This window comes from Macaca thibetana, chromosome 18 (assembly GCF_024542745.1).
Source record: "Macaca thibetana thibetana isolate TM-01 chromosome 18, ASM2454274v1, whole genome shotgun sequence".
In the NCBI taxonomy this organism is placed as follows: domain Eukaryota; kingdom Metazoa; phylum Chordata; class Mammalia; order Primates; family Cercopithecidae; genus Macaca; species Macaca thibetana.
In genome coordinates, this window is record NC_065595.1 from 55,947,859 (window position 1) to 55,968,533 (window position 20,675).

The 20,675-nt window shown below is 41.8% G+C and overlaps 1 long non-coding RNA gene across 1 annotated transcript in view; it reads right to left on the reverse strand.

Moving 5' to 3' along the window:
- Nucleotides 1–557: 557 nt before the first annotated feature.
- LOC126941071 (uncharacterized) overlaps nt 558–20,675 on the reverse strand; it is a 28,248-nt gene continuing 8,130 nt past the window's right edge. The window contains exons 2-3 of the long non-coding RNA XR_007721083.1: nt 2,673–3,029; nt 558–2,446 (exon numbers count right to left, since the gene is read on the reverse strand). This is a non-coding gene — a long non-coding RNA (uncharacterized LOC126941071). The remainder of the gene's footprint in view (nt 2,447–2,672; nt 3,030–20,675) is intronic.

Genomic DNA, 20,675 nt, shown 5'->3' on the forward strand with positions numbered 1-20,675 from the left:
CCTGAGAGCAGAGCTGGAGCTGCAGGGCCGGGTGTGCAGCAGCTGCACTCTGCCTCTACCTGCTGCAATGGAGATTTGTCCTTAAAGTGCCCGCGAGGCGACGTTTTCATGAGCTGTCTCGGCAATTGATAAGTCGTTGGTCGGGAAGTGCAGACATTCACAGGTTCAGACCTGAAGCCTGGTCCTTAAAATGAATTGGAAGCATCTGGCTGTTTTGCTGTCTGTAGGTAATGATGCAGCCGCGTCCCACGCCCAGATGTGATTCTACATTTCTGCAGCTGTTCTAGTGGGAGTTTCAACACCCAAAACATCTGCTGCTGGGACTCTGTGGTACAATTCTCACTCCATCTCTCTGGGTTCTTATTCTTTTCCCAGAAAATGTACTTTCTTTCCGCTCAGTATTTTTTCTATTTTTCAAGGAGTTATTCCCAGCAAAGGGATGCCCACCAAATTCTATTTCATATGGAAGAGAAATTCACATCTTCAAAATTCACAGGCAAACGGAGAGGGTATGATGCTAATTAGTTTTATGAGGTTTGATGACATAGAACATTAGAACCAGGCAAAGAATCATAGTTTATTGCACATTTAGAAGAAATGGCTTTAATAAAGTCACTTCTGTATGTTAAACAAAATAGGCATCATGCTTAACATTAACTTCTGTATGTTAAACATAAACAGAACATCTTTAAATTAAAAAATGTTTATCTCCATGATATCTGTCAGCATCATCAAACTGCACACATAAAGCTCTCCCAGTACTGCATATTTAGTCAATAAAATCCCCTCGTAAAGCATGATTCCTCAAACATTTTAGGTGATAATATAAAGTCACATAATAGCTTTAAAGATCAACAAGAAATATCAAGAGTCATAAAATATTTATCCACTTTGACCCTGTAATTTCTAGGAATTTATCCTAAAGAAATTATCTTAGATAGAGAAAAGGCTTATTTATAAAGATACTTATCATGGGATTAATTACAGTGAAAAATGGATTTGATCTATTGCCCCAAAATACGGAAATAGTTAACACAGTGTCTCTACTTCCATAGGACACATGGAAAGTCAATAAGAGGGACTGAATTGTTCCAGCTGTTTGGGCAGCAATTAAAAAGATATTTACTGAAGCTAATCATAACATGGGGAAATGCTTCTGACATAGATTAAGTGCAAAAGCAACATGTAAAGTTGTTTGTACATTATGCTTAGAATCATATCAAAACTCAGCATTTGAAAATGACCCAAAGTAATTGCTCCAAAACAATCATAGCTATTGTGTTTGAGCGGTAGAATTATGAGCACTTTTCTTCTTGATTTTCCTAATTATTTCTGAAATGGTTATATTGCTTGAATCAATAAAAAGACAAAGAAAAGTGAGTTCTTACAGCGTGGCCAAGACACAGAATCTGCCACGGCAAGGGAGTCTGGAAAAAAAGCAAGACCACTTAAATCTGAGGCAAGTCTTCAAACACGATCTAGAGCAAGCTGACTTCAGACCGAGGCCTGTTTCCCCCACTGCAGCCGCAGCTTTCTGCCTATTTTCTCCAGCGTTTTAAGGATCCCAAAGTGAAATTAACCCAAGATTCATGAGTTTCACCTGACAGAGCTGGAACTACAGTGACCAACTATGAGAAAGCCAACCAACCCAGCTTCAGATGAAGGTTCATGAATAACTACATATGGGGAAACTTATTTTCCTTCGTTTCAGTGATTGAAAAAACTTGGAATGCAGTTCCTCTCTTTGTTTCCACCAAGAAACTTTTCCAAGCCCACAAAACTTGGGAAGGGTGAATATAGTACTTGTGTCTCACTGCACCCAAATGCCTTTGCCAACTCCTATTAAACTTGAAGGAGAAAACAGACAAGTGAACTTTGCTTCAGGCCAACTTTTTTTTTAAACACTCCTCTCAAATTTTAAAATAATACAATTGATGTTTTTAATATCCAAAAATAGACTGCTATTTCGTAGCATTTTGGAGGACAGTTTTCCTTTAGAAGTGAAAAGGGATGATTGAGTGATAGGAAACTGATTAATCTCAGGATTTCACAAGGAAATGCCGACCCAGCTTCGGGCCCTCACACACACCATTATAATTCTTTGATTTCCTGTCACTGCAGACAGTTTAAAAACTGAAAGTAAATAGGAGACATGGAAAATCAATGTGAGGTGCTGAATTGTTCCAGCTGCTGCGGCTCTGTTAATTACATCATATTTTTATGGAGACACTCGGCTCAGACGTGCCAAGTGACCGCATCTGGAAGCATCGCCTGCCACCCTGTTGGGGGACGCTCTTCTCCCCAGGCATCTCGGTTAACTGCAAAAGGACAAGCTACCCCAGGAAAGCAGCTTGTACAGCCCAGGTCTCTAAGGCAAAATCCGGATGATCAGCGTGTCTTCCGTTACCATAGCGATGAGGTGCTGGGCACTGGAGAGGGGCCATACCTGTGCAGGAAGCGGGTTAGTCAGTACGCACAGCGCAGACCTAAGGAAAATGAAAGTCTATTTCTACTCGGATGGCCAGGCCTCGGTGGGCTAAGTGGGAGAGAGCCAAGAAGAGACCGCAGGGAGCAGGCAGAGAGGAACAGTGAGAGCAAAAGGACGGGGCTGAAAGTGCCAGGCCCGGGGGAGCCACAGTGGGCTTCCAAGACAAAGTCCTTTGAGCACCTACCTCCTTGCCAGGACAGTAAAATGAAGCTCTCAGCGGTAGCACAGACTTCACAGACTGTTTCAATAAAGGCTGTTCCTCATTTCCTTGTAATTTACATGCTTCCGAAGTGCTTCCTAGTTTCTCTTCCTCCTCTCCATCTCATTTCCTTGCCTTTTTCTTTCCTCGCATCCTTCCAGAAGTTTCCAAGGCCCCACTTTCTTTCCAGCTTTATGGGTGCTAGGGCCAGCTTCTTCATCCAGGCGTCTCTATCTCAGCACAATTCATTCTCCTTTTCTTTGTTTTTATCTCTACAGCACCTCCTTCCCTCATCTATTTCTTGCTATTTTTTTTTCTCATTGTAGCTTCTTGCACAAGTAGCTGGATGAAAGAAAAATCTAGTGTTACCAAAGACACTCTGAGACATTCCTCAATGTCCAGCCTCTGCTGCCCACCTCATCCTTAGTGATGGAGTCTGTCTTAGGCGCAGTCTTGGCCCAAGACTCTGATTTTCCAAATCCTGCATTCCTCAGAAAGCATCCAAGGGCTCTATAGGTATTTTGTTTTAATTTCATTATGTATATGTATTTCAAATGTATGACACCTATCTCCTATTCTCTAACCCCCAACCTGAAAAAAAACTTACACATTTTTATTGTAAATTAAATGTACATTATATTTAAATGTCAATGCATGAAATACGTAAGTACATAAATTTAACACATGTGGAAGTACATTCCATTTTTAATATAAATTCAATATAAATTGTATGTCTTTAAAACGTACAACCTTTTGCACATTGTGAACTTGTGCCTATTAGTAAATCATTTTGTACAGATCTGGGAATAAAGGTTCTTATAGTTTCTAAGAACTGTCTCCTTGACTAGGAATGTGGTAGGGCTGCACTGGTACTTGGATAAAGTCTGGCCTCCGCCTGACAGTTCAAGTAAAATTGCTTAAAAGCACATCTTACAGCACATGAGTGAAGGGCTTATTCCAGTGCCAGCAAGGGTTCCTGCCTATGCTTGGGGCTTTCTTTTCCTGTAGGGTAATTGCATTCGTGCAATAGCAAGCTAGGTTGTACCAGTCAGAGACTATTTAAACTCTTGTTTCAATGTCCTGGTTGCTTTCTGCAGTGACCTTTCAATGAGAGGAATTTGAATATTTACTAAATATCATGAGTGATCCAACCTTAAAATATAAATTCCCTGTTGCTCCTCATGCAAAGAGTCCAGGTCACTTTGACTAAGGGAATCTCCTAAAATTGCAAAGCCAACTGCCAACAAACTTGTCATTTACAGCATTTATCTGAGCAAATTTGCTGATTCCAGATGATCTAAGGCTGAATTATTATCTGCAGCCACCAATTTCTAATTTTTGTGTTCATTCCAACAGCTTCATCTATATAATTTATCATTATAAAGATAATTGTTACACATTTGAAATAAAATGTATATTAATAAATTATTTAATTGGCTTTATCAACTGGAATTTCCACTTAGATTTCATTTGAAAAGAAATGCTTTGCTACCAAAAAAAAAAAAAAAAGTTGAGAACCACTGGCTTCACCACTGTCCCCGGGACCCCTCCTCCTCTCCATCTCCCCCACTTCTGCTTTTGGCCCCAGGGGACCCATTGCCAATATCCTGCCTCCCCACCAACTGTCCTTGCTCTTCCAGGCCGTCCTCTGCTCCCTTTCCTCCTTTCCAACTTGATCCATGACTCTTTCCCTAGAAGTCTGGCCATCGTGCTCTAAGCTGTCTGCTCCAGTGTGATAAACAGACTCACACTAAGGGAGTCATTTCTAAAAATGATTTGAGGGGTTACCACTGCATGGTGGGAGCTGGGGGTGGCAGACTGACATCTTACTATGAACTCTTGTGAGTTGATGTAAAAAGGCGAATCATCCACAGTGAAATTTTAGGCACTTTGACATTCAGAATAATCTATGAGAGGCAACCCATGGTCCATCTCATCCCCTTTCAAAGTGTTTCCCAAACTATCAACTGAGCACACTAGTATCAGAACCACCTGTGAAGTGCTTACTAAAAAGGCAGATTCCTGGTATCTAGCCTGAACTCTTTGGAAGCTAAGACCTAAAGCTGCCTTTTTAGCCAGCTCCTCAAATAACTCTGCATGTTGAAGTTCAAGGGTCCCTGCCGCCACTGTCTGCACATGGACGTCAAAGGCCGGGGTAGAGTGGGGACGCTGCCTCTGCCTCCATGGGAAGATTCAGACTGAATGGCAAGCCAGGGAAGAGAAGTACACAAGCAAGATGAGGACCATACAGAGACAGGACATAATACCTACTGAGCATTCTGAAAAGGAAAAGAAAACTAATGCAAGTTCTCTTTTCTCCAGCTCCAAATTAATCGGTCAGCAGTGGCAGAGCAGAAACAGATAGGGGGTGTCTGAACCACAAGGCAGCCCAGCTCCCAGCACATCCTGGAGGAAACAGCAGCACGAAGGGGAGGGCCGTGCACGGCCGTGCTTGGAGGCAAAGCCACAGGCCATGGGGGCCCGGTGGAGGCACCAAGCCCTGCTGCCTCCGATCTGCCTACGTGGAAGGTGTTTGTTGCTGGATGCACTGCCTTTTTAGCCCTTCTCCAGGGCAGGCCGGGAACTCCTGGAAGGCCCAGGCGGAAAGCACTTGAGCAGAACAAGCAGAGTCCCGCTTCCTCAGGCTGTCGTTTGTACCTCTGTTCTTCCTTAATAAAAACCCACCATGCACTCCAAAAGAGTAACTAGGACACTTCGTTTTTATTCCACATGCATCTCATTTGTCTTCAGTAGGTTCTTCCATAATCTCATCATTATTGCTATGGCCCTCGGAGGACAGCTGACTTGCATTAATCAGGCAAGCCCCTCATCGCTCACCAGATTCTTTACACTTTTACCATGCCCTGGGGCATCCTAACTTACTTGAAAAATTAATAAACCTCCCCCTCTTATCTTACCTTATTAATGTCTGTCTTTGTAACCCATTATCCCCGCATATCATCGGAGATCACTGGAGGGTGCAGTGAACACCAGCTTGCTCCCCTAATTCTATTCCTGAAACTGGAACACCCCTCTCCCTGAATGGCCAGAAAGAAAATGGCCTTCGCGGGCCAGCAGGGTGTTTGTTTACCAGCTCAGATGGCACTGTGGACCACAGGCAGGAGAATTCTGAGGCCTCAACGAAAGGCTATTAAGGCCCATTAAGTTGTTCTCTCCTCCTCCACATCCCTCTCCCCTCTCTTGTGCACCCTAGTAAATCTGACTCATTAGCTTTAGATGTTTTGAAATAGTGGTACATTAATCACTTGTGTTTGCACACTGTTTATGTGGGTTGTTGGTCATGGTCTGTAGTTATACTGGCTGTCTCCCTTGCTTACTTAAAGGTACAATCCAATTGAAAATAAAGATTTTTGCAGGTTTGCTCATTACACACAGTGTCGGCAGCTGGTGAGTGTCTTTTGCAATTCATCAGAGGCCTCCCAGACCACCTGCTCTCGGCATCCTGCAAACAGCTGGCTCTGGGTAAGTACCATAAGCTATTACCTTATACAACAAATAAATAAATAAATAAAGGGATGGATGGGTAGACAAATAAATAAATAAGTTGAATTGTCGGCCCTGAATCATTGCTTCTGGAAGGAAAAAGTCCATTTTAAAAAAGGGAAAAAATATATCTAGCCCAAACTTTTGGGGTTCCATTTACAGGAAAAAAAAAAAAAGAGGAGGGAGGTGAAGCGCCCAAAACTTTGAGTGGAAATATTTTGTCATTTGGGTCACAAGGCAGTCAAGAAAAGAACTCTATGACAGGCTGGCAATGTGGTTTGGTACGGAACATGAGAAGGGGGGAGGGGATTGAGTTTAATTGCCTGCTGGATTTTTCTTTTTTTCTTTTTTCCCAGAAAAAGCCACAGGGAGGCTTTGTGGAGATTGAGCTAAGGCCACCAGATGTCCCAGGATTAAGAAGCCAGCCCCAATTTCCAAGGTCGTCACCACTTTAGTTTTTTGTAACGTTTGCCTCAATTTTTAACCCTGAAATGACCCTCTGTGTGGCCGTGCCCTACTCCAGTCCCTGAGGAAAAGCTAGAGATGGTGGGAGCAGGAGCCGAAAGCTGGCCACTGGCAAGAAGGAAGGACAAGGTTAGAGAGGAGACAAGTTGCAGGTCAGCTGCATTGTGGCTGACCTTGACAATACAGAAACCAAAAAGCAGGTGAGGGTCTGGGAACGGGTGTCATTTTGAGAGATTTCCAAAGTTGATCACAGACAGCCAGAAACTTCTCTGAGGTCTACTGAGAAAGTTCTTAAAATTTGAAGCTGGATCCTGGATCACCCAGCACAACTACGATCCCTGTGAAGGAAGAAGTTATTCATGATACTTGTTAAAGAATGGCGAGGCAAACTATTCAAAGGGGCTACTCCAGTGGGGTTTTGTAGTAGGGAAGAGAAATCGGGCTCAACTCAGAATACAAGGAAAAGTGGGAATTTACAAGCAAGGAGGTCAAGGGGCAGGCTGGGGAGCAGTCTATGGGAAATTGCTAAGAAGAAACCTCAGGGTTGGGTGTGGTGGCTCACACTTGTAATCGCAGCACTTTGGGAGGCCAAGGTAGGCGGATCACTTGAGGTCAGGAGTTCGAGACCAGCCTGGCCAACATAGCGAAACCTTGTCTCTACTAAAAATACAAAAATTAGCCAGGCATGGCTACATGGCAGTGCCACTACAAGCACATGCCTCCAGACCTCCAAGGAGGAGTCACAAGGCTGAGGCAGGAGAATCGCTTAAACCCGGGAGGTGGAGGTTGTGGTGGAGGAAGTCACACTGCCACTGCACTCCAGCTGGGGCAACAGACTCTGTCTCAAAAAAAAATAATAAAAGGGGGAAACCTCAGGGGTAAGGGGGACTCTGCCCAAACTGACCTAACAGGATTCTTGCTGACAGCAGGCCAGGGTGGCCAGACATCACCTGAGGAGCTGGTGGGTGGAGGATGAAGGACCCCATCAGATATCAAGGGTGATCAGATATCACAGGTAGGACAGTCTGTCTACATTGACTTAACAGGGTTCCTGCTAAAACTGGACAATGCATGGAATTCAGTGAATATGAAAGTCCAAAGGTCAGGGCCTAGTTGGATGCAGGGCCTAGTTGATTAGAGTTTAGTCTACAAGAGAATCTTTGTCATCCCCCAGAATGATTTAGTGTGGTCTCCATGAATTGATCAAAATTTGGCTGTGTCTTTTTACCTTGTCCTTGTAAAACTGGAAGGGAATTCTAGCATAGCATGGGTACCTAACTTACTCACTGTTTATGAGCTTCGTCAATCAAATGCCTGAATGAAGCTCTTAGAAATTGATATTTTTATCTTATGGCTGGTTAAAATCTGAAAAATTCTGCAGCTTTATTTTTGTCCCCTTTTTAAGCGTGTTTTTAGTGTGTTTTTTTTTTTTTGAGTGTTTATGGATTGAGTTAATGTAGAAAAATGTTTTGCATTTTACCACATTGAAAAGTTGGAAAATAAAAAATCAATATTCCTAAATTTTTCTTACTTTGATTCTTCAAGAACCTTGCTATTAAGAACCTAGCTACTCTGTGAGGCTAAGGAGCAGTAGCATCAGCACCAACTGGGGGGCGTGTCAGAAATACAGACTCCCAGAATCAGAATCTACATTTTAACATTTCCGATCCCCAGGTGACTTGTTTGCACATTAAAGGTTGACAAGCTCCTCACCCTCTTCTATGCCCTTGATTCTTTTAGGTCAAATGTATCTGGTGTAGATTGCTACCACCCACATCAATACTAAGGTGATCATAAGAATTTGAATAAGCAAATGCAAATCTGGCAATTTCCTCACCAGTTCTTTGGAGAAGCAGCACAATGTGGTAGGAAAGAATGATGGAGTCAAAAATCTAGGTTGACTTTGACTCTGCAACTTAGTAGAATCCTGACTTTGGGCTATCACTCCACTGAGGCTTAATTCCCTCACTTGACAACAGAGAGAACAGCAACTCCAACGCTCCCTTCAAGGCAATTCCAGAAATAAAGGAGTTCCTTTATGTGGAATCATATACTAAGCTCTACATGTGTTACACATGTACAATTAAGTTGTAGTAGTAATAGAAGTAAGTGATGAGGGTCTTGGAGCTGGATTGCTCACCAACTGCATGAGAATGGAGAGCCACCCTGGTGGAAGGTCGAGAAGAGGTAGGCCCTGGCATACTGCAGTGCTGCCACTATTCACATTTTTCCTTGTGGAAGTGGATGCAATCACTTTTGAGATATTTCTGGCCCTTGAGAAGAATGTGGGATATGTAAAACAAAAGGAATTCCTCTGGAAAATTGATTGATTGAAGAGAGATTACAATTAGGACGGTCATTCAACAGTTCAAGTAAACTTATGAAAGCCAGAGCAACTTCTGGGCAACATTTAAGGAAATGCTGATCTCAGGCAGCCTGCTGATGTGCAGAGAGAATGATCAGGCTCACAGGTAGCAGAGCTTCAGAGAAAGCTGAATTCTCATCCTACAAGGTTTCCTATGCTGAGATCAAGCTCTATTAGGAAAACCCTAGGACCCTGAGACTTGGAATGGGGATATCTGAGTAACGCCATTGAGAATTTCAGCTCCCAGATTCCCCTGAGGCCTCTGGGTCTGCAGAAGAGGCCCACCCCACTTTGGTAGAAATAGTGCCCTGCAATTTGCTTTGAAGCAAGTGTCTATATTAGTGTGTAGAGTCCCCAAGACCACTCCAAATTTGATTGTTCGCTAGAAGGACTCACAAGTCTCAGAATAGAGTCATACTCACAGCTATGATTTATCGCAGCAAAGGATACGAAGCAAAATCAGCAAAGGGAAAAGGCACATGGATTGAAATCCCAGGGAAACTAGGCATAAGCTTCCAAGAGTTCTCTCCCAGAGGAGTCACACAGGACACACCGAATTCTGTCAGCAATGAGTTGTGACAACACGTGGAAAATGTTGCCAATCAGAGAATCTCACTAGAGACTCAGCACCCAAAGTTTTAACTGAGGGCTGATCATGTAGGCAGTCTCTACGTGGCAAGTACCAATATTCCAGATTCCCAGAAATGAACCACATTGTTTTAGTATAAACCATGTTGTTTGCATAGACAATTTAGGCACAGTTAGCCACTCTTACCCATTCCAGGAATCGTAGGAACCCTCCCAAAACCCAAGTTACAAATACTAGTCAAAGGCTAACCTTATCAGCAAGCCTTTCAAAGAATAACAGCCAGGCTTGCTATGTTAACTCTTTTCTACACTATCAGTTATAATTTTTTAATTTAATTTAATTTAATTTAATTTTTATTTTTATTTTTATTGGAGACAGGATCTTGCTCTGTTGACCAGGCTGCAATGCAGTGGCACAGTCACAGCTTACTGTAACCTAAACTCCTCCCACCTCAGCCTCCTGCGTAGCTGTGGGAGGTGTGTGCCACCACACCTGGCTAATTTTTATTCTTATTTGTTTTTGTTGTTGTTGAGATGGGGTCTATATTACCCAGGCTGGTCTCGAACTCCTACCTTCAAGTGATCCTCTCACCTTGGCCTCCCAAAGAGCTGGGATTACAAGTGTGAGCCACCCTACCCGGCCTTATAAATTTTATGTAACAAATCATCCCCAGGACTTAGTGGCTTAAAGCAACAAACATCTATTTGCTCACAATTCTGTGGGATAGCATTTGTGGCTAGGATGAACTGAAATGGTTTGTCTGTGCCTTATGTGCTGTTGTGGGATTCTCTCCTGAGCTTGCAGTCAGTCAGTCATCTGACTAGGATTGAACTGTCCCCACAAATCTCCTCACACATCTGGCAGTGGGTTGGTGGGCTGTAATGCAGGACTGCTAAGTTTTCCTACACATGGCCTATCTATATGACAAAGTTCACAGCATGGCCACTGGGGTCCATGAAGAAGACAATAAAAGTTGCATGGCTTTTTGAGGCATCGGTTTGTAAGTATCACAATATCATTTCCCAGTCTCCTCTGTCAGTCAAAGCAAGTTACATGATCGGCCCAGGTTCAACAAGGTAAAGAGGTAGACTCTACCTCTTGATGGGGGGCATGGCAAAGAGGTACAAGCAGACTTTGGTGCCACATTTTCCAAATTTTCACAGTGCTTGTGCCAGTCATCAATTTGTTCCTCTCAGCTCCAATCCATCCTCCTTTGTTCTGCTTTGTGATCCTAGAGCTAGAGCTTGTAATCATTCCTTTCTTTCCCCATGGTATAATATCTTTATTAACAAAGGGCACTGGGGTGACACTGCAAGGTCACAGCCAGAGGAAGGAGATTCTCTCACTGGTTCCATAGGGCCATTTTTCTTTGTCCTCGCTGCCAGCAGATCAGCATGCAGAGGCCTAGTAATGCTCGCCTTACCAGCTCTTGTGGACCAATTCCAGCCTCCCTGCACCCTCCAGCAATTTTCTCCACCACCCAGTGGGCTGTTTTCTGCAGACCAGCTCCATCTGTGCCTTCTACTAACTTTCTTCTTCACCAACACACTGTATGTTCCCATGGCAACCACACCCTCTCCAAGGGAGTTTGGACCTCAGCCTCAATGGAGGAAGATGGAGAAGATATCTTTTCTAAGTTCCTGGTCTCTCCCTCAGCTCTGGCAGTGGTAGCTGTTTTCCACGTGTACTATTTGTATCTTCCTTAGACCCCTCTTTTATGCCTTTTTGTAGTTAAATATATTTTACTACTTAATACTTCTTAGGTTAAATTTTCTCTGTTCAAATTACTGGTGTGATTTTTGTCTCCTGATTGGACCCTGATTGATGTCATGCCTTAAAAAATAATGTTTGCCTCCCCCCACCCCTGCAGCTCCTTTAAGCAACAGAAAAACAGCAAGGTTAAACTTCAGCGCACCCTAACCAGAGACGTACTGGGCTTGCTAAGAGGCCAGGGACTATATACCAAAGAAACTGTAAGCTCTGGCTAATATGTGCCAGCAGAAGTTGCGAAAGCATGCATGGGAATGGATCCTGAGAGGTGGGGCTGTAGGACACAAAGTTAGACCAAGGAGAATTAATCAGTGTGGGAACATTCTCCCACGATACTCAAGTCTGGGCAAATACTCCAGAGAGAGTATAATACACTGCAAGGATGGCTCTCAAAAGCTTGAAACATATCATGGCCCATCCATCTATTTGGCCCAATGAATTAGAAATACCAAAACTGATATGGCAAATGGTCTGAAAGGGGCATTTAAAGGTTAGAGAAGTGGGTATGCTAAAGAGGATATACCAGGTAAGTCTAGGGAGCCCCCAACCAGCCAGAAATGTGCCAGAGAAGGGCCCCAAGGGCAGTCTTACAAAAGGGGTAAGAAATACATTCATGACAATCAAAGGTGTTGCACAAATTATCCAACTAAAAAAAATCAAGAACAGAGGATCAAGAGCCTGCAACCATCTGCCTGAATAAGAAGTCATGATTGTTTAACAAGCATCTGAACTTAATCCAGTTCTCAGTTCAAAAATGACTGAAGGAGAAGCCAGGTCCCTATGACAAAAAAAACCGTGCAATACCACAGAAGTGTATTTAGCAGTAATTCTCCAAGTTCTTCCCCAAAGAGATCAACAGCCATTTCCTTAGATAACTGTCCAGTGGAAAAATGGGAACACCCAAAACTTACAAGGATCTAAGTGTAAGCTGACTTTGATTCCCAGGGACCCAAAGCACCATTATGCCCCTCCATTTGAATAGAGAAATATAGGGACCAGTCATGACCCACGTCCAGTTCACTAAGGCTACACTGGGTCCATTAATCCAGCCAGTGATCATTTCCCTGTACTGTCCTCAAAACTTACAAGAATTATTGAACCCAGGGTCTGAATGGACTGTGATATCCAGGGACACAAAGCTCCATTGTGCTTCCCATTATAATAGGGTGAAGTGAAGGCTAATAATGACCCAGCTCCAATCTCCCGATGGGTCCAGTGGGTTCATGGATCCATCCAGTGATCATTTCCCTGTACCCAAATGTGTAATTGAAATGGATATACATGATAAATGGCAGAACTCTTACATCAAGTTCTTGATCTGTGGTGCAAAAGCTGTTGAAGCGTGGAAAGCCAAGGGAAGCCACTGAAATATTCCCACTGTCCCCTATCCAAGGCAATAAATAAAGACAATACCATATCCCAGGGGAAATGGCAAAATTTAGTGCCATCAATAAAATTTTGAAGAATGCAAAACTGGTGATGGCCATGATAGCCTCATTTTATTCACTACTCTAGTCCCTACAAAAACTCTATTGATTTTTCACTAGGAGGACTCACAAGACTCAGAATACAGTCATACTCACAGCTGTGATTTATTGCAGCAAAACAAAGCAAAATCAGCAAAGGGAAAATGTACATGGAGCAGAATCATGATACATGATAAATGACAATGGACTACCACCAATGACATGCTGGTAAACATTTAACAACAGGCTCTCCAGGGGTCAAGGGACGATTGCTATATAGTATTTGCCGATTTCCAGAGTATAATGGTCCCACCATAGGTTTAACAACCAGCTCACAAGGCTCCTGAAAATTGAACAGTTGGCTCTTACAGGCCAGCATGGGCCTGCTTTAGCACCAAAACTGTCACAACCTTAATCAAAGAGAAGTCTCAATTGCAGCTGCTATGCCAATGTGGTATCTTTACTAGAACAAATGGTTTGAATGTGTCTCCTCCAAAATTCAGATATTGCCAATGTGATCATATTAAGAGGTGGAGACTTTAAGTGGTAATTAGGCCACGAGGGCTCCTCCTTCAGGAATGGGATCAGGGTACTCATAAGAGGTTTCACACAGTGTTTGGCCGGTTTGCCTGTCTGCCTTGTGAGGACACAGCATTCCTTCCCTCCAGAGGATGTAGCAAGAAGGCACCATCTTGGAAGTAGAGAACAACCTTTATCAGACAACTGAACCCGACAGCACCTTGACTTTGGACTTCTGAGCCTCAAGAACCGTAAGAAATCAATTTCAATTCTTTATAAATTACCTAATCTGTGGTATTTTGTCTAGCACAAAACAGACTAAGACAAATTTCATCATCATAGCCATAACTATGTCGTTGGCTAACTTTTTGTTTCCATTTCCATCCAAAAGAAGAATCAGAAAGCAGTTCACATTCAATATGGGATGGTTAACAATACACTATTATGGTCTTCCCACAGGGCTTCATTAACAGAGTTAACTCTCTGCTAACTGCCCTCGCAGCCTCTGTCATAAGATAGTCCAAAGGGACTTGGACATTTCACTAAACACCATATTGGTCCACAATATCAATGACATTATGCTAATTGGACTTGATTTGTAAAAAATGACAAGTGCTTTGTAGTATCTCGGTAAGACATATGAGCTCCAAAGAAGAAAAGCCCTATGAAGATTTAGGAATCCCTTATATTAATGAAGAGTTTAGATTTAGGAATCCCTTATATTAACAAAGAGTCTGTAGGGACCAAGCTGACTTAGATCATGCCTTCCAAAACAAAAGACAAATTATTAGATTAAAAAAGTAGTATTATGCAGGTACAACCCTAGCACTGCGATATGGGCCAAAGATCCATCATAGCATCTGTGACAGGAAAAAGAAAAAAAAAAAAAAAAAACACCCTGCAAAGTTTGCGATAAAATATCCCACTGGGAACCAGCACTGCCCTGTCCAAGACTGCTCTCCCCTCGACCAGGGGACACCCCAAACCAATGTTGCTGATGTAGGGGCATAAAGGCTTAACCTTTGCTTCAGTTTGGGACAATTCTCAAGACCCTCCAGCCCCACCCCAGAAATTCCCCTGCAGAGGTCTGTGGAGAATCAGCACGGCCTTCAGTTGGAAATGCTTCGCAGATCAGCCTCCCCCTCTATCCAATGCTGTCTTCCCCACTTCTGTATAGACGCCTCTCAGGAGTATCTCCCAGTAAACAGTCTGCATGCAGCTCTTCATCTCAGGGTCTGTTTCCAAGGAACCCAATGTAAAACAGCATATAATGGAACTCAGTCTCACTTTCTCTTTATTTGCTTCTTTCTCTTTGTTTCTTGTTACCAGCATCACCGATACCTGGTAAGATTTCTTCTAAAGGGAAAAAATTTCAAAGCAAAATCAGTCAATGTCTCAGTGAACTTGAAGGTACTCCTCATGTTCATTGCCTCATAACAAACCATTGTCTGCTAAAAACTTGAACTGAAGTTTAGACCTTGCTACCAAATCCAGTATGTCAAATACATGTTCTTTTCACGTGCTACTGGGAACGACTTCCAGCATAATTTTAGGAAGTGTTCTAAGGTCGTTTTCATCAGAAAATGAGCATAATCATTTAATCATAGTTATTTAATCAATGAAATCAATTAATTAAATAATGAACTAAATAAATCAACCTAATCAATTAATGATGTCAGCCCTGAGTAGGATGTAAGAAATAGTGGTTGTCTATGTGACATATATTTGCAGAACCATGATAGAAATTATATAAGATGACATACTAGGAATGGGTATGAGCAGAGGAAATTACCGGTATAAACCCCATAACTGCTACAGAATTGGGTATTCTTGGGAGAAGAATGAGCTGTTTTACTGGGAGCAGAACTCCTGGGTTAGAAGCAAGGCAAAAGAGTTCTTCCCATAAAAGAGATGACACTGGAAGTATTTAACTCAAATGACTATCAGATTGGGGGACACATGCCTCCTTGACCCTAAGGGCACTGAACAGGTTGTTCTAGAATTCAGAGACTGCTGGGACACCAAACACAGAATTCTTCTGAGACTGTGGTAACTTAAGAGTTCCCAGGAGCAGGAAGGCTCACAGGATTGGCTATAGAAACCACAAAGAAAGGAAAATCAGTCCTGCTTGTGATCAAAAGGAATCAACTAAAAAACTGAAAGTGCTTGGGACTCTGAAAATCCAAAAAGATGACTCTTACAAAATAAATGGATAAGAGTTCATAGCATTTAAGACATAATATAAAAAAGTAGATCTTACATTATATGTGTGTATATGTGCATGTAGGGAGAGGGGCAGGGTGGGTAATATGGTTTGGGAAATAACCTTGCAAAAGACTCTATACAGCTGCGGAATCTCTATGGGAGGCAAAACCTTTGCCAGTCTTGACCTCAGATCCATTCCTCACTCTTCCTCTGCTCTTGTCTTAAGACAGAGGGCTGACAACTCCGGGCTACATTTTTCCAGCCCCTGTATCCGTCAGGATTTGGTCAACGGGAGGCACTTCTGGGAGATTTATTCCAAGAGAAGGAAGAAATTCAGGTATTTTTTCCCCTTCTTCTGTGCCTCAGGCAGCATCTCAATAGAGACAATTTTCTCCATGGTTCCAGCTGCCACATAAAAAGTGCTTAAGCATCCAGCTGATGCCAGACACTGGCACCAAGAACACTGTCTCCTCCCTCCCACTCCAGCCTGGGGCGTGGGGATTTCCCATTGCTGCTCCTCTCTGGGTTTCCACACTATCCCCTGTTGGCCTTCTCAGCTCATTTCCCACTCATATAACCAATAATAGCATTAGATCCCTCTGTTTAAAATACTCAAATTGATAAAAATAATAATTATAACCCCATTTAATAGTGGGCAAAGGACATGAACAGAGATTTCTCAAAAGATCACATACATGCAGCCAATCCGCACAAGGAAAAAAGCTCAACATCTCTGATTAGAGAAATGCAAGTCAAAACCACAGTGAGAGACCAGCTCATGCCAGTCAGAATAGTGATTATTAAAAAGTCAAGAAATAACAGATGCTGGTAAGGTTGCAGAGAAAAGGAACACTGTTACACTGTTGGTGGGAGTGTAAGTTAGTTCAACCATTATGGAAAAGAGTGTGGTGATTCCTCAAAAACCTAAAAACAGATCTATCATTTGACCCATATGCCCAAAAGAACAGAAATAGTTCTATCATAAAGACACAGGCACACATGTGTTCATTGCAGCACTATTCACAACAGCAAAGACAAAGAATCAACCTAAAAAGCATAAAGAAAATGTGGTACATATACACCATAGAATACTATGCAGCCATAAAAATAACAAGGTCTTTGCAGCAACATGAATGGGGCTGGAGGCCATTATCCTTAGCAAACTAACACAGGAACAGAAAACCAAATACCTTATGTTCTCACTTATAAGTAGGAGCTAAATGATGAGAACATATGGACACACAGAGGGGAACAACATACACTGGGGCTTATCGGAGGGTGGAGGGTGGGAGGAGGGAGAGGATCAGGAAAAATAGCTAATGGATACCAAGCTTAATACCTGGGTGCTGAAATAATCTGTACAACAAACCCCATGACACAAGTTTACCTATGTAACAAACCTGCACATATATCCCTGAACTTAAAATGAAAGTTAAAAAGAAATGCTCAAATTGTTTTTCTTTCTTGCTTAGACACTATTACAAAAAAACAAAAACTTTATTGCTGAGGAATAAGAAGATTTAGTTATTGAACTCTCACTCATAAGTGGGAGTTGAACAATGAGAACACATGGACACAGGGAGTGGAACAACACACATCGGGGCCTGTCAGAGGGTGGGGGTCAAGGGGAGAGAGAGCATCAAGACAAATAGCTAATGCATGTTGGGCTTAAAACCTAGATGACGGGTTGATAGGTACAGCAAACCACCATGGCACTTGTATACCTACATAACAAACCTGCATGTTCTGCATATGTATCTCAGAACTTAAAGTAAAATAAAAAAATAAGAAAATTTTAAAAAAGAAATTGAAGTTGACTTTATAGAACTGATAAAAAAAGCCCCTTGGAAAAAATGGGCTGGAACCTGTCTACATGGTTTCTTTACAAAATTTCTGGCCTGCGGTAAGTAAATAATGATAGGATCGGAAACCTCAAGTAATTCTGGGACCTCAAAGAGGAGTTCACCCAATTCATACAAGTATTACAGGAACAGTTTAATGACAAATCCTTGGCTTCGTTAGCCTCAGGAGGCTTTTGAAAGTCTTATCTGAAATTCCTTATAAAAAGTTCCAGAAAACCCAATTTAAAAAGACCGTATGTGGCCAATCACTATTTTTGCCACACTTTATGCAAACAATCAAGTCAAGTAAAATAAGACTAGGACTTACTTTTCAAATAAATTGTACTATGATTTGTCATTGGTAGAAACAGAGGACTGGAGGAAAACTAGGTTTCAGAAGAAAACTTTAATGTATCTGTTATTAGATCTGTTATTAGATTCTAGATTTTAGCCTTGTCCATTGTTTTTGAGTTTTTATTATTTCCATACAATTTGGACCAAATACTGAATTGTTTTACTGGCTCCAAACTAATGTTTACAATTTTTTTTACTTAAAATCACTAAAATTAAAACTGCTTTTTCCTAAAGCCTTATAAGCTAAAACTAGACAACTTGATCAAAAAAACTTCGAAAAATCATTACAGCAGCTTCATGTATGAACAGCCTTTGTGCCTGCTGGTGTACAGACTACTCAGAAAGTTCACTGGAACACCTGATGCAAACTGCAAACCATAAAAAAAAATCTGTCAGATTGCCACTGTCTGCTCTCACTTCATTGGAAGATGCTTCAAGCCCAATATCTAAAAATCTTTTCAACTGGCTTCCCTCTGGACTCAGAAACTAAGTTTATAGTTTGTTCTAACCACTAGCCTTTGTTTTTCTTTTGTTTCCATAGGAATGCTTCTTATTAAATAAGTGACTGCTCAAATCATAGAGAAGCCTGACTGTGGTGGAAGATCACCTGCAACACTGCTGCCTGCAACGAGACACACTATTAACTGTATCATTGGACTAGCTTATCCTCAGGACTGAGAGGCTGGTTCAACGGATTATAAAACAATCCACCAACCCAATATCTGGACTGTGAAACTTCTGGGGGAAGTTTCAGACTGGGGAATGTAGGGGCTCAGAAAACAGTATCCTAAAATGAAGGCCTCCAAAGTGGCCTCAGAAGCAGCCTCAGAAGCAAAAGCTTTTTTCTGACCTTCTCCTACCCTCCTGTCTCTCAGCACCATTCTCCCTCAAGGCTATCCATAGAAACTAGAATCCCTCTTCTCCAATGCAGGTCACAGAAACCATATATGAACTTATGCAAATAACTATATTGTCATTAAATTAAGAATACTCACAAATTGTTTCTAAATTCTGGAGCAATCAGGTAGAGAGAAAGGCAATTGTTTCAAATTTTATTCACAAAAGTATACTTTACCCAACTCGTTGTAAGCTATAAATAGCGCAAAGAAACCCCTTCCCGAAAACCAGCCATAAAACCTAAAAATATTAATCTAACTTTCCCTTTGCCTGTATGTATAAAAACTGACCATAAACAATTATCTGACCTACCTTGTTTCACTGTAGGTCATAAGACTTCCATTTCAGAGGGCCCTGCCGCATACCCAGAATTAAAAAAAAAAAAAAGGCAGCTCAGACAGAGAGGGCAGGAATAATATAGACAGACGGATCTTGCGGGATTCCCCCACTCACACTCTTTTTTTTTCCAATTACATTTCTACAAAACTGTCCATACTTTCACCCAAGCATAAAAATGGAAAATTTCCCCTGTATCTAGTGGTTTTCATTGTGGAGGCTCCCATGTATACATGTTAAATAGATTTGTATGCCTTTTCTCCAATTAATCTGCCTTGTGCAAGTTGATTTTACAGCAAACCTTCAGAGGGCCAAGGGAAAAGCTTCTTGGTCCCTACATATATATACGTCACACGTCTTTATTTACGTGTGTGTGTGTGTGTGTGTGTAAATCTGTAAGTTCATGCTGGTACCTCCAATTTCAATCCAACACTACAAGGTTTATTTTATCCAAGATTACCAGATACAATACAGGACGCCCAGTTAAATTAGAATTTCAGATAACAAATAAATTTTTAGTATAAATCTGTCCCAAATAGTGTCCTTTATTTTTATTTGCTAAATTTGGCAAGTCTGATTCTAGCTGTCTCCATTTTCATATTCCCAACAGTAGGAGATCCGACTCCCATTATCCTCAATGCATTTCTCAGTCCTCCAGGACACAGCAAATCACTTAACACAGCCCCATTCCCTCCTTGTCCACAGGCCTTGATCCCTGCTTTGCTTGCCTACTTCATTCTGGCCTGCTGATGGTCTTCAATGATGCATGGATGAGGAGAAGGAAGAACGAAAATAGTTTTAAAGAATGAGTGGGGTAAAGGAAGGGAAATATGGTAACTGCAGCAGCAAGTAACCCCAAATCTCAACAACTTCCCCCAAAAAACATTTACTCTTGATTGCAGGTCTCCGGTGGGCTGCACTTCTGCTGGGCTCAGCTGAGCTCTGATGGGTTCCTTGTGTCTTCTCATTCCATGTCCCAAGTTGAAGGGACAGCCACTGTCAGGGGGTTCTTGTGCCAGGAGACAGAAGCTCCAGGGACAAGCCAAACTCATGGTGTTTCTTAAACCTCTGATCAAAACTGGCCACTGTTCCTTCCATCTACACTGCATTGGTCAAAACAACCCCATGGCAAAGCCCAAAGTCCACAGGGCTATAAAATACAGCTAAGTGGGGAAGTGGATAAATAATTGAGAAAACAATAATGAAATCTATCACCATTGCAAATTAAATAAAAACAAACATAACCAACGTAACAATCATACACGAAGAATAAAGCATCAATGCAAAAACAAAACAAAACCCCTCATACTGAATCAAAAACTGAAACTCAACTGAATTCTGTATAAAATAAAATAACTCAGGATGCTTGAAATGGAAAGAATAATTGTAAAAAGAGCAAAGATTATTGTCTGAAAATTTGACCCCATATCCTTGTGCAGTTAATCAAGCAATTACTTAATCTAAAAGTCAAAGGGGTCTCCTCCTGCAACAAACCAAGTTCCCAACTTCAAATCCCTCTTTTAAAAAAGTTCCAACCCACACTTAGCAGTAATAGAAATTACAGATGAGAGAGAGAAGACAGAGGTATATGCTATGTAGAGATTGTATTAATAACTTCTTGTGACATTTACAAAAATTGAACCACATTATACTACAGAGAAAAACTCAATAAATTCC